Source organism: Athene noctua, chromosome Z (genome assembly GCF_965140245.1).
Source record: "Athene noctua chromosome Z, bAthNoc1.hap1.1, whole genome shotgun sequence".
Classification (NCBI taxonomy): Eukaryota; Metazoa; Chordata; class Aves; order Strigiformes; family Strigidae; genus Athene; species Athene noctua.
Genome location: NC_134077.1, coordinates 48,625,652 through 48,639,034, shown reverse-complemented (window position 1 = coordinate 48,639,034; position 13,383 = coordinate 48,625,652). Strand labels below are relative to the sequence as shown.

At 43.4% G+C, this 13,383-nt stretch overlaps 1 protein-coding gene across 2 annotated transcripts in view; it reads right to left on the bottom strand.

Annotated features, from left to right (window-relative positions):
• Window positions 1–9,774, bottom strand: part of CDC42SE2 (CDC42 small effector 2) — an 83,343-nt gene extending 73,569 nt beyond the window's left edge. For both annotated transcript variants that reach the window (XM_074932570.1, XM_074932569.1), the window contains exon 1: window positions 9,355–9,774. The gene's annotated coding sequence lies outside the window, so the exon portion shown is untranslated. The remainder of the gene's footprint in view (window positions 1–9,354) is intronic.
• Between the last annotated feature and the right edge of the window lie 3,609 nt (window positions 9,775–13,383).

Genomic DNA, 13,383 nt, shown 5'->3' with positions numbered 1-13,383 from the left:
AGCCTTGAAAAAACACAACTTGTTTTCCTAAGGCAAAGTCACCACTTTCCACACTTAATCCTCTTGAAAGGAAGCATGACATTTCGAAGAAAAAAATACCATTGCAATAAGCATTATTACTATGACAAACTGCACATAACAAGCAAATAGCATTGTAAAAATAAAACACACTAAGTGATGTTAATGTACAGACGGATGGCACAAAACTACAGCTGAATGTGTAAGTTCAGGGCAGTCTGAGTGCTTGTGTCACGCCAGGCTAATCACTCTGCTCTGTTGGTGGCACAGGCAGCTCTCCAGCCTCCCGACTCATCTGAGCTCTGAATCAGAGAGAGCATTTCAACTCCACATCCCTCTTGATTTTACTATAGGGTTTATCCAGGCAATGGAAGAGTGAAGAAGCCCATTCTCTCAGGCCATCTAACACAAAAGTCACTACAATTTGCTCTGTATTTTGAACCTGTATCAATGTGTTTAATTCTCAATAGCAGTGGGACAGTATTTTTAAACTAGTAAGTTACTGCAATTTATTAAAATTTGAGACAATCAATATAGTAACGAGAAAAATAAAGCATCCTTCATCCAAGTCTCCCATTTTTTCAGTCTATTTAGTCTACAGTAATAAAGAGCCAAAAAATGTCAGGTTTAACTTCTGTCCCCTGCATAAAGCAATGGCCAGTCTTCCTAGAAATTCATAGGAATTTATAAGTTTATCTGTTGTCAGCACTGACTGAATAGGGATAATTAAGAACCTGTTTCAGCCCTCTAGAACAGAACACAGTTCCTCCTAAAAATCTTTTTTTTCCCTCATTATTTAAACTAGCACAGATACAGAATTAGTTCTGAAGTGTAGTCAAAGGCAACAGCTGCATGTACAAAAGAATCCAGACAGACTTACCCAAACCCAAGAACCTTAAATATTCACAATGACATGAGACAGAAATCACCAGAACAGGAGCTATCAGTAGTAAGTGTCCTTGTTATGTTGCTCTAGTTGTAAAACACTGGCTTTTAAGGCTATCCGTAAGTTCTTAGGCAACAAAGAAGTTCTGAAGGTTTTTTGCTAGATTTCAAGATTCTTATATGCCATTTCCTGAACAGAAAGAAGACTCAATGATTACCCCTATATCTGATTATTTCAGTGCATTAGTTTCAGAATCACAAAAAAACCCCTGATTAAAAAACAAACTATAAGCAGTATTAACCGCATCATATTACTTTGTTTTTAATTAAGCAAAGAACATATCTACATCAAAGAACAAGCAGTGCTAGCGGCACTGATCATATGCAATATTAACAGATTCTGTTAAAGCAGATTCTGACTTTAGCCTTCCTCCCACATACACACACACATATTACCATGGTGATTTGCAAAATTTGCTGCCTAGGATTCTGGAACGGTACAGATTTGAAAAGCCCTCAGCATCTTCAAATAGATGGAAACACAAATTAAGTTACATTTAAAGAGACAGTAAGCCACAAATAGTTTGATAAAGCTGTCTTTACAAAAGAACACTGACAAAAATACCTTAATATGACCTCAACCTGTAGAAACATTCTGCTTTCTGCCCCTAAAAGAAAGCGAACAAAGTTTAAGTGTTCGAGAAAAAAGACAGCATACATTCAGTATAAAAAGCATAATCTAGAATCATCCATTATCTCTGTCAACATCTGAGTAGCTATCTGGAAGTGTTACCTTCAGAACAACGTATTTTCTTTAAAGGAAGTCTTAACTGATATACTATTTCACTAAAATGCATGCTTGTTTGGACTATAAGAGGTCTACTACCTGTTGTAAGTTTCCCACAAGTGAGATCATTCTTGATGCAGTTTCATTTATTATAATTTTCAACAGAATTTTTTAAGAAGTTAAGAAATGAGTATCATCTTACTGTGAATACATACATATCCTGACAACAATAGAGGGCACAGGACTGGGAGCAAAGGCAACAATTCTTGGTTCTTTGTGCTCCAGTCAAACAAGTTAAACAAATCCACCACAACCTCCCCTATTTGTATTGTCCTGTATATACAGTGATAACATCTCATACTTTAATTTGTAAGCACCTTGGGACACAGCTAACACATTTATGCTTCTAATGAAGAAATACAAGGGACAAAACTTCATCGTAAGTGCTACCTGCAGGCAATGACCAATGTTACCCTTGCAAATGCATTCCTGAAGAGACCAGATGACTTCCTTCACAGACACAATTATAATTATAATTATAATATATTTAGGATCTCAATGAAAGGTTCACCATCATAGCCAGGTTTTGGCTGGGACAGAGTTAATTTTCTTCTTACTACCTGGTACAGTGCCTTATTTGGGATTTAGTATGAGAATAATGTTGATAACACACTGATGGTTTAGTTGTTGATAAGTAGTGCTCATGCTAAATCAAGGATTTATCAGTTTCCCATGCTCTGCCAGTGAGGAGTTACACAAGAAGCTGGGAGGGAGCACGGCCAGGACAGCTGACCCAAACCAGCCAAAGGGATATTCCATACCATAGGACATCATGCTCAGTATAGAAACTGGGGGGAGTCGGCTGGGAGGGGCGGATCACTGCTTGGGGACTGGCTGGACATCGGTCAGTGGGTGGTGAACAATTGCATTGCGCATCACTTGTCTTTCTTGGGTTTTATTTCTCTCTTTATCTTCCTTTTCATTATAATTATTATTATTAAATTTTGTTTTATTTCCGTTATTAAAATAGAAATTGTTCTTATCTCAACCCACAAGCTTTACTTTTTTCTTTACCGATTCTCCTGCGCATCCCACCACGGTGGGGGAGAGGAGTGAGTGAGCGAGCAGCTGCATGGTGTTTAGTTCCCAGCTGGGGTTAAACTATGACACCAGGATTTAACTTGAAACACTTAAAACTGAAAGGTGTCCCTCACCACTCCTACTGACTTCTCAGGAAAGGCCTGCAGTAAGCGGAAACACCACTTAACAATCATGCATGGGTGAAGAAGAGGCACCAGTGCAGGGATTTACAGCCTCTTTTATAGCCCTCACAGGAAACTTGGCAACTGCGAACCCTGGGGGATGGTCCGTCTGGAAAAATTGCATTAGAGTCAATCACATGTTTCACGATAGAGTGGCTGCACTGCCATATCACCCCTTCAAATTCACCTCAACATAGTCTTTAAGTCCAGCTAACATTTTTCAAGAGCATTACAAGGCTTTGCCCATTACAAGACAGTTTAGCAGAAAACTAGTTACAATTGCACCAAGCAAGAGAACTGGACAAACCTAGAGTAAGAATTCAGAGAAAGTCCCTATTTCAACACTGAAATAAGAAGACTTGATTACGCAGAAAACCCTGGCTGTACCAGTGACATGATCAGCGACACGCTCCCGCTGCGAGCAGATCACCTAAACATTTGTGTAAGATGAATTTTTGATGGGACAACAAAAAAAAAGAAAGAGAAGTAATGCACTGGAGCTACTGACTTAGCCTTCCATAAGCTCCATAAATTAATTCCCCCACATGCTTGAGGTCAACTAAAAAAAAAAAAACCCTGATGAGCAAACAGTGCATGAAATACTGAAACTAAAGCAATTACTTGAAGACCACTCTCTGCTCCCTTGTCCCTCCCCTTAAAAATTAGAGGTTACTTAAAACAGGTATTTCTAAACCTTTCAGTCCACTGTAGATTGACTTATTGGATACGTCATCACCAAATAAAAAACAGGCAAAATCCTTCTGCAATACTTACACACACTTTCGGCTGGAGAAGACAGTTTCTGTCATATCTCAAAATCTATTTATACAATTCAGGTGAAATAGGACTACTACTCTTAACTTCAAACTACATTCTTACATGAATTTTAAATTATTTTTATTATCTCAAGGCAGAACAAACCTTAAAAAAACCTCAGCTTATTAGAAAAGGGACTTCAGTATGAAAAATCAGGCCAAGATACCACAGGGTTAAGAAGGGAAATAAGTAGTTGAGCTCAAATGAAAAATTGTTCTCAGGAATCTTTAAAGGAGTAAGTAGAATTCCTTTAGCAACTGGTGTTTGATGAGAATAGCTGCATCATGTAGAGCCAATTAAAAGAGATGTTATTGGTCAGCACATGAGTTACTGACCATAAGCCATAAGATAAAAGCAACCAATAATTGTAACAAAGAGCTTTCTGCATGTAGTATTTCAATAATTACTAGTACGACTGTTTCAATGAAAAAGCCAACTGCAATTAATGGAAGTCCCATTTTTGCACAAGATTTAAACAGTCTCTGAATTCTGTGAGTCCAAGAAAGATGACAAAAGATCCCTTCCAAAAAAGGAAGTGAGGGGAAAGCGTATCAAGCCCATACAAAGATAAGCCTGTACTTTATAACAGAAAAGGCACTAAGTTTAAAAATAGAAATCACCAACTTCATTCAAAAGACAGACACACTAAATTCTTCTATGAGGGCAACTGGAATTTTGACTGGGAAGGTTTTAGTGACAACACACTTCATATTCTGTGGAAAGATAGTTTTCCTGAGAAAACATTTGTGAACTCTGTGTATAAACTGATAAAGTTCAAGGCATGCATAGTCAGAAAAAAAGCAAGTCAAATTGTACCGTAATTTGTAAAAAAGCACAAGACACCAACATACCCAGCAAACAATGATGCGGCCTGTAATCAGTTATTTGGTTCATGCATTACTTTGCCCTTGTACTGTGATTTATGTACTGATAAAACAAATAGCTTTCTCTTTTAGCCTAAACGGTTAGACATACGTAAAATATTTTATCCCTGCTTGCCTGAAGTACAACTGTAAGTACTGTAACTGCTTTTCTGTGAAGAATTATTGGAGTGGTCATCACCATGTGTAACCTTCTCCCAGCATTAGAAGCCCTTTATCACTTAGATGAAAGTTTCTCCTTTACTATGCTAAAGATGAATTGTGATTTCTGTTCCATCACTTCTCCTCTAACGTAGAGGCAGTGGAGGCAATGGTTTATGCAGTACAAACAAACCTCATCATGGGTCATGATACTTCTGCTACAATTTATGTATGGTGGGGAGACGATTCAGACTCTGTCCAGTGAAGGACTGAGCTGACAGTTTTCTCATAACCACAGTATCAGATCAAGTGCTCAGGTAACTGCAACCCAATAGACCTATGACATTACTAGATGTTGCCTTATACTGTGAACCATACTTTCAACATCAGCCACATAAGTAAGCCATCCACTGAACACAACCCACAGAGATCCATTTCAGTTGTTTGTTGAATATTCCTTAGCCATAACTTTAAAGCAAGCTGAAGAGCAGTTCCTAGCTCTTCAGGCAACGCAACTGTCAGCAGCTTGCTTTTTCCCATGTACCACTCTGATGCTCCACTGCACACGCAGAGAGAAGGTATCAGTTCTCCCTGAAATCTCATGACAAATATTATCAATCTGATTGGACAGAAAGCTAACTAAATCGCAAGAGGAAGCTAATACCGTATAGTCATGTTTCCAGGAAGACGCCTGCAAAACCTGATGAGTGTATTGATACCTCATGTCTTCCTCCTTACACCGCCCTCTTAAACCCTTCTGTTAATGTGACACTGACAAAGAAGATGGAAGAGTGCTCTGAGAAGGTCTGTACTCCCTTAACTGTGCCTTCAGTACAGTCAAGAGAGCTCCTCTTCCTCTTGGGGTTGAGAAGTGAGCAAAAGAAACTTCTGTTCCTCTTGGGACAAGAAACACCCTCGGACTAGTAGTTGCATCTCACACATCCACTTCTAACCACACCCAAAACACTGAACTAGAGACCACAGGAGCCCTCAGGCAGTTACCCAGTTATATAACAGGCACTGAGAACAGATCCTCTCAAGAGGACACTCACTAGCCTATATTTCCTACACGCTCTTTGTTAACAGCCAGCTTTCTCACTGCTAAACTTCCTCTTCAATCTGCTCTTTACACGAAGCCCCTGCTTCAACATGTTCAATGCAGCTGTTTGATTGCTCTCTTACCCACTTTCATTTGTTTCAGGCTGCTTGTTCCTTGAATTGGTCACTATTTCTTGACATTGTCACCAGTCATGCAATACAAGAGACACTAATCACCCAAGACAGGATGTACTTCATCAAAATATCTTGAAACCTTTAAGTGAAGGTGGAATAGTCAAAAGCCTCTCTTCAGATTTACTTACTTTTTTTAAAGAAAAAGGAATGCAACCCACCCACCTCAGAATCAGCATCCTTCAGAAAATAATTCCTCCTCCCTCTTCCCACTTTGTTTTCCTCCCAGGCTTGTCTACAGGAAGAAACACCATGTCCTTGCTTTTCTAATGCATCTTCATCTAGTCTGATAAAAAATTTGTTATTGAAAAGACTAATTTAGTTGTACAGTCCTCATCACATATACTTAGTTTCAGTAAACAAAATTTAGCAAAACAGCTATAATATTAAAAAGGCTCCTTCATGTTAACCCTGCTAAGAATTGATAAAGTTGCAGTAGAAGACAGGCATACATGTACCAGCTACATTTGTGCCATTAACACCAGCCAATTCCCCACAATCCTTCAGCACATGTGAGAAAGCATTCCTCTGACTTTTAAGGTATCAAACCAGTGATTAACACTTTCACAACACCCTCAGTTCTTTTAAAACTCAGTTATTTGCTTTATTAATATTAAGGCCAATATTAAGAGACACAAGAAGACCAACATTAAACAGATACAGTAGTTACTAGCAAACACGTTTTAATGAATACGACACAGCAAGGCTCTATGAAGGGCCACACCAGTCTTCACCCATTTTCTCTGAGCACAGAGAGGTGCATAGCAAGAAACAGATACCCAGAAGTAAGGTGGTGACCAAAGATAACCGGGTCATTCAGACACGTTTACATAAGGTGACAGTCTTTAATATTAGCTAGAACTATATCTAGTGAAAACATGTGTTGCAGTAGTGAATTTGATGATAAATTATTACTCAGTTCCTGGACTCAGGCTGTCAAGTGTAATCAAGAGTTGCAAATAACTTGGTGAAAGCTAATTGGAAAAGTCAAACTATCACTCAGAAGTAAGTGAAAGTTAATCATGTTTTAGTTCTACACAATTACTCAGTGACACCGATGAGAACCCAGTGGGTTTCTGCACAAAGAGCTAACACAAATCATGACAGTTTGCAAAACAGACTGGCAAGAGATTTCCTTTAGCAATAGATATACTTACATATAATCTGCCACTCCACAACAAGCTAAGGTCACCAAAAATCAAATAAACAGACAGACTTACAAGAGAGGTACTTCCAGGAAGTACCTTTTTTTTTTTTTTTTTACGTCACTGGGTATCTTAATTCTACATTATACTTCATGCCTAAAGGTTGGTCTACAAATCACATTAAGCAAAGCAAACACCTCAACACTATTCTTAATGGTTTGAAAAAAATTATTTAACTTCAAGAAACTGCCCCCTCAGTCATATACCATAGAATGACATGTTTTCCTTGTAATTCATATGTCAATAAAGAAAAAGTATTTTTCTAATAGCGTATTGTAATTCTAGCAAGAAATCCTAATGGAAGAGGCAAAAAAAGAAACCCCTTCGCACCCCACCTTTGAAGGTCAAAAGGTCTGGCACAAATATCTAAAGAGTTTGGGAAAGTTTTGCTTGAAAAGTCTTGCTTAAGTTACCAGGTGTTACACAGACTCCTCCCCACTGGACAATAAATTACAGCAGCCACCACTGATTAACGTTATTTCACCACCACAAACCATTACTCCTAGAAATGTAAGAGAATGTCAGTTACATTTCTTGTTGGAAAAGAATACGAAATAAGGTATTTAACACTTCTTATTTACCGTAATGCCTCCATAGGACATGATCTGATTTCTCGACACTGCTTTAATGTTTTATCACTGCAATGAAAGCTCTGATGTCTACGTAAAAAAAAAAAAAAAAAAAAAAAAGTCACAGTAAAATATTTAGGCACTTGGAACACACACTCAATTTCTCTCATCCCCTTCCTGTTTCTAAAACAACTCATTCTTTTCACAGCAGAAACTATAATGGGATGTTCAAAACATTTGTCTTTTCCCTGTGGTGACAAGCCACCATGTCCACAAGGCCTCCCACAGACCACCACAGTACAAGCCACAGCAGAACTTCTGACACCCTCGTAAGGTCAGAATTACTAGCAAGCTTCAAAATAATTCATATTTTTCTGGCTATATGACAGCATAAATTGTCAACTATCTCTCAGCAAAACAGTCTTTAAATCAAAAATGATGTACGACACTGCTCTAACATTTCTGGAGAAGCTACACCTAACAACAATTTCAGAGTTCATCATTCTTCTGGTGTACAAATGCATTATAATATTCTATATACCATTTTGTGACCTACACAGCTTTGGTGTAGATATGCAGAAACTTCACCATGAAGTTTCCTGAACACGGAATAACTGATAATCTGCTGTGGAAAGGATACCAGCCTTTTCTCAAAGCAGAAAGCGTGTAGTATCACCTGTTAGCAGAACAGTTTTCTATATCAGACAGCTGTATACAGATTCTAGTTTCTCGTCCAAGCGAATGGAAGAAATTAAGAGAGCAGCGATGCAACTATTGACGCACAAATTTATATCCATACCAAAATTTATACAGTGAATTATTTCATTGCTTATCTGGACTGCTACTTAGTTCATTTGCTTGACCACTTCCTACAGTTTCATCTGCAATAGTCCCTTCCACCCTTCAAATAATTCAGTGTTCTACCTTTCAAAATTGCATTTACATTTCAAGGATGCATCCTCGGCACGCCACCACGCCCAGTGCCCGACACAGGCCGAGCCCAGGCCCCGCCGCCCACCCACCTGCTCACAGTAACACCTGCCCTCCCGCCAAACGCTCCGCCAAGGAGATGGGCAAAAAATTTAAAATAAGCCCTCTTCGTCTTTTTCCTGTCGCGCACTAGAAAATCTGTCGCTTGCTCCCTTTTGTCCGGGTGTCAGGCAAGATTATCGCTGAGCATCGCTCGCCGCCCCTGCGGCACCGACCGGATCCGCTGCCCGCTGCCCGCTGCCCGCTCCCGCGGCGGGGCCGGGGGCTTCCCCCCGCATCACCTCCTCCCTCCGGACCAGTCCCGGTCCCCGCCGCCCCCGGGCACCTCGCTCGCCATTGCCCGGCCGCCAGGTCGGCGGTGCGGAAAACACCGGGGGGCTCAGGCGGCGGCAGAGGGGCAGCCCCCGCCCCGCCGCCTCCGCCGGCCGCGGCCCGAGCCCCTGTACCCCCGCGGAGATGCGAGCGGCCGCGGCGCAGCCCGCCCCGCCGGCAGGTACCTGCCCCGCGGGCGCGCCGGCGGAGAAGGGCGGCGAGCGCGGGCAGCCCCGCGCCCCTGCCCCCGACACTCACCGCTGCCCACGGCGGCGCCCGCTCCTTTGTCTGCCCGCCGCGCCCCGGCACCTCCGTGCCCCGCTGTCGGGCGCCCCGCGCCCCCTCCCCGCCGCGCTGGGGGCGGAGGAGGACGCAGACGAGATCCGCGGAGGAGGCCGCTGCCGCCCGGCGGTCACATGCAGCGGGCGGGCGCGGCGCAGGCTCCCTCCCGCGCTCCCGGCCGGCTGCCGCGCTCCGAGGCGAGGTCGGGGGCTGAAGGCGGCGACCTCGGCGGCGCGGGGAGGGAATCCCCAGGGCGGCCCGCTCCGCGCGGCCGGCTGGGCTGGGCGCGCCGGCGAGGGGAGGGGACAAAGGAGGCCGGGCGGCGGCGAGAACGGCTGCCGCTGCCCGTCAGCCCGTGGATGTACCGCCCGCTCCTCCCTCCTCCTCCGCCGCCGCCGCCGCGCGTTCAAACCGCCGTCACGGGCCGCCGCCGCCGCAGCGCCCCCTGCCCGCCCCGCCCCGAGCGGCCGGGCGTGGCGGTTCCCGTGGGGAGCGGGGCGGGCCCGGGGGCTGCCGCGGGGGAGCGGGGCGGGCCGCGGCTTGGGGTCGCCGCCGGCCTCCCTGCGCGCCCCAGCGGGAGATGGGGCCCAGGCTGGCCCGCGGAATGGGCTCTCCCCGTGCGGAGCCCGGCGGGGCCAGCGCTCCAGAGCCCTCCGAAGGCGGCGGGGTCACCTCACCGCCCCAGAGGCTTTACCTGCCTGCGCCCCCGGGGCAGTGGGCGCAGACGGCTGGCCGTCTGATGGCCGGCGGTCCAGAATTCTGGCATTGCAGAGGCCTTCCGGAGGTGCGGAAAGCAGGTCGCTAAAGCTGGTGTGGTGGGGCTGGACCTCCAGGAGAAGAGAAGGGGCTCAGGCTCTGACCCTCGGCTCTTGACAGCAGCAAACCCGCTCAGCGCGTAGGTAAAATTCCCCATCCAACGTCCCACCCTGACAGTCACTTAAATCCGTGACAGCAATAGGAACCTGATCATGCAGAGAGTGATGGCTTGTCATAGGTGTTCCGCACCTGGAACTTGACCTACTGACTCAAAATAAGTATGGCTTCACTGAAACTCTTGAAGAAAGCTCCGTTCCACAGGACCATGTATTGTCTTTAAAAAAGAAAAATGGGGGGAAAAAAGCTAAAAGTGGCACACATGATTCACTCAAATATGAAACACGACGACATGGAAGATCAGGAGTTCCTCGTTGGGTGGCAAAGTACAGCTGGCAGCACTACCCTGTGACACCTTAGTGCTGTGGAGCTGCAGTTCTCCACACAGAGACAGGCTGCCATCCTCCAGCTCACTTGCGTGCTACTTGCCCTGGTTTTGCACATCATCCATGGTTCAGCGGCATGGGTTAACTTGGAAAATGGGGCAGTGCTAATGAGTTGCCAGTAAGCTTAGTTTAGATGTTATCACAGGGAAAGAGACTGAAGAGACCAGTTATAGAGTGGAAGATTTCCTGGTCTATAGCTAAATCTGCAAACTGTTAATAAAACAGGCTGAAAGGATATCAAACATATAAAAAAAAATAATTAAAAAACTTTTGATGTCTGATTTTAGTCTGTATGAATCCCTGACATATACGCTTACTAACAATATAGATTTCTTGTCGTTAATAAGACAAGCATCAACTGACAACATGGTTGGGTTTTATTATTTTCCTAGACTCTTCTTATAAGGTATTGGACATTTTTCTGAGAGGTCTTTATTTGTGCCCACTGAGGTACCAGATGTGGTTATGTCTAATCTGCCTTCAGAAGGACACGGCGTGAGGAGTGTCTGCATCAGACATGCCCAGCCACTGATCTCCCCTTGTGCAGACAGGGTCACCGAAAACCGGTCCCAGCCCAGTCCCCTGCCAGTGGTGTTTCAGCTTCATGTGTTTAGATGATGAACACCCTTATGTGATGCCTGCAAAGAACAGCTGCAATGGTTGCTTCCATTCTGCTTAAGCTTCTCATTACTGTTAATGGACTTTACTTCACAAGAATCCTGAGATATAAAGTATTACAATCTTCACTTTCAACATGAGAGGTTGCAGCATAAAGCAGCAATATAGATTGCCTCGGGTCACACATGTAGTATGTGGTAAACCCACAAACTTAATCCAGAGTTTGGGTGCAGATCCAGTCAGTCTAACAGTAAGTTCATGTTCTTTCTCAAACTCTGTTTCTCAGGAGTCCACTCCTGAAAAATTCTTGAGAGAAAGAGCAAAGCAATATCGAAGAAGACACACTAACAGAAATTCTGTTGAGCTCATGCAAAAAAACCGTGCTTAAATGGAAATGTTGTAAGTAGGCATATTTACACAGAAAACTTCTGCAGAAACATTGGTAAGTATAAAAAATAAGAATGGGAACACCATGCAATATGTTGCTTCAATATTGTGCACTTAAGACATGTGATGTAAGCAAGAACTTGTGGCTTTTATTGGCCAAATTTCATGCAGGAGCAGGTGAATCACAGGAACACCACAGTAATCTTAGGCCAAGGTTGCTAACACATTAATGATTCCCATTAAGGACTGTCCACATTAGGAGTACCACTGTATTCTCAAGAGTTGTGGCATTTTCATCAGACCCTGTGGAAACAATTTGAACTGTTCCCACAATTCCTGTCAAGGAACAAAGATGTGTCAAGTGCATACATCCACAGTCATCTCTGTTAGATGTCTCTAGCACATCTTCAGAGTTTTGGGCATCTCCCCTGCTACATGTCTCAACAGACACTAGAGTGCCCAAAGGCACATTGTGTAGCCCAGTAGGATAAACCTGTAAGAAGCCAACCTCTCCGAAGCAGGTCCAGCAGCAAAGTTAGGAGATTCAGCTACATTGTGAAAGTATGTGCCCGCTGTTTGTCAGGAGATAGTCATGTGCCAGGCTGCTTCTGGCAGCAATGGTGTGTATTCAGCTGCCATAGTGGCTAACGAAGTACTAATCATGTTGTGTGTGAGAACAAACTGTGTATAGAGCCAGCCATGCTGTCAAATAAATGCAATTAAATCTTCAATAGGTTGAACTGAGTTCATCAAATGTGCTCTGACCAACAGTTTGTGCTCTGCTTTATTACAGTTCCTGAAAAGCACAGTCACACTGCCTTTACCACTTTCCAAGTATCTCTCTTGTATCCTGACAAAATACTGACCATTCCCCTGATTCCTTTCTCCGGTGACAGTCTTGTCCATATTACTGACTACTTTTACTAATTATTTCTTCCATATCCAAAGTTAGGCAAGAACTTTATTTTTCAACACCTTTTTCCTCTCTTGCTGTCTCAGGCCCTCATGCCAAAGCATGAAAAAATGGTCAGGCAGAAATAACTCAATATTTATATGACCTCTGATGATAAATGACATTCTTCAGATCCTGTGGGCCAGAGTGCTTGCTAGTTAGCATACCAAACACAACAAATAGAAATCCATCATTTCTGGCTTTGATGGTAAAAAAAAAATAATTGCTTTTTAAAATGGAAAAATTACTTTATAATTCCGAATTTAACAATGTGTCGTTCCCTTTTTTAAATGAACAACAAAATCAATATGCTAGCTGTGACTAAATAGCAGTGTGTGGGTATAACACTTGTAAACACCATGGAATTCCTCTATTTCTAGTAGCTATATACAAGTCAGTGAAGGTGTGGACCAGCAATTACAAGTGGTTAAAGTAGCTATTCACTGAGCTGCGCTGGCTGACCATAGCTGCATTCCTTACCTGTGGCAACTGTGTACCTTCATGATGGCAGCCTAGTCAAATGTGGTTTGTTTTGCAGTTGCCACAGGCAGGGAACTTGGGAGCATAATGTGGCTCAGATCGCAAGAGACAACGTGTTATGATCTGCTTGTTCAGTTGGTTGCAAGGGTCTGTTCATGACCAACACTGAAGGCAAGTCCAGTCATAACCACTAACTTTAAAATGAACTTAGCCGAATGAGGGGGGATGTTGGGGGTGGAGAAGAAAGACTAGCTTCTAACCTGTCTTCTCTGCTGCTGAAAGAGGAGGCTACTGGAGATAATCACCTTC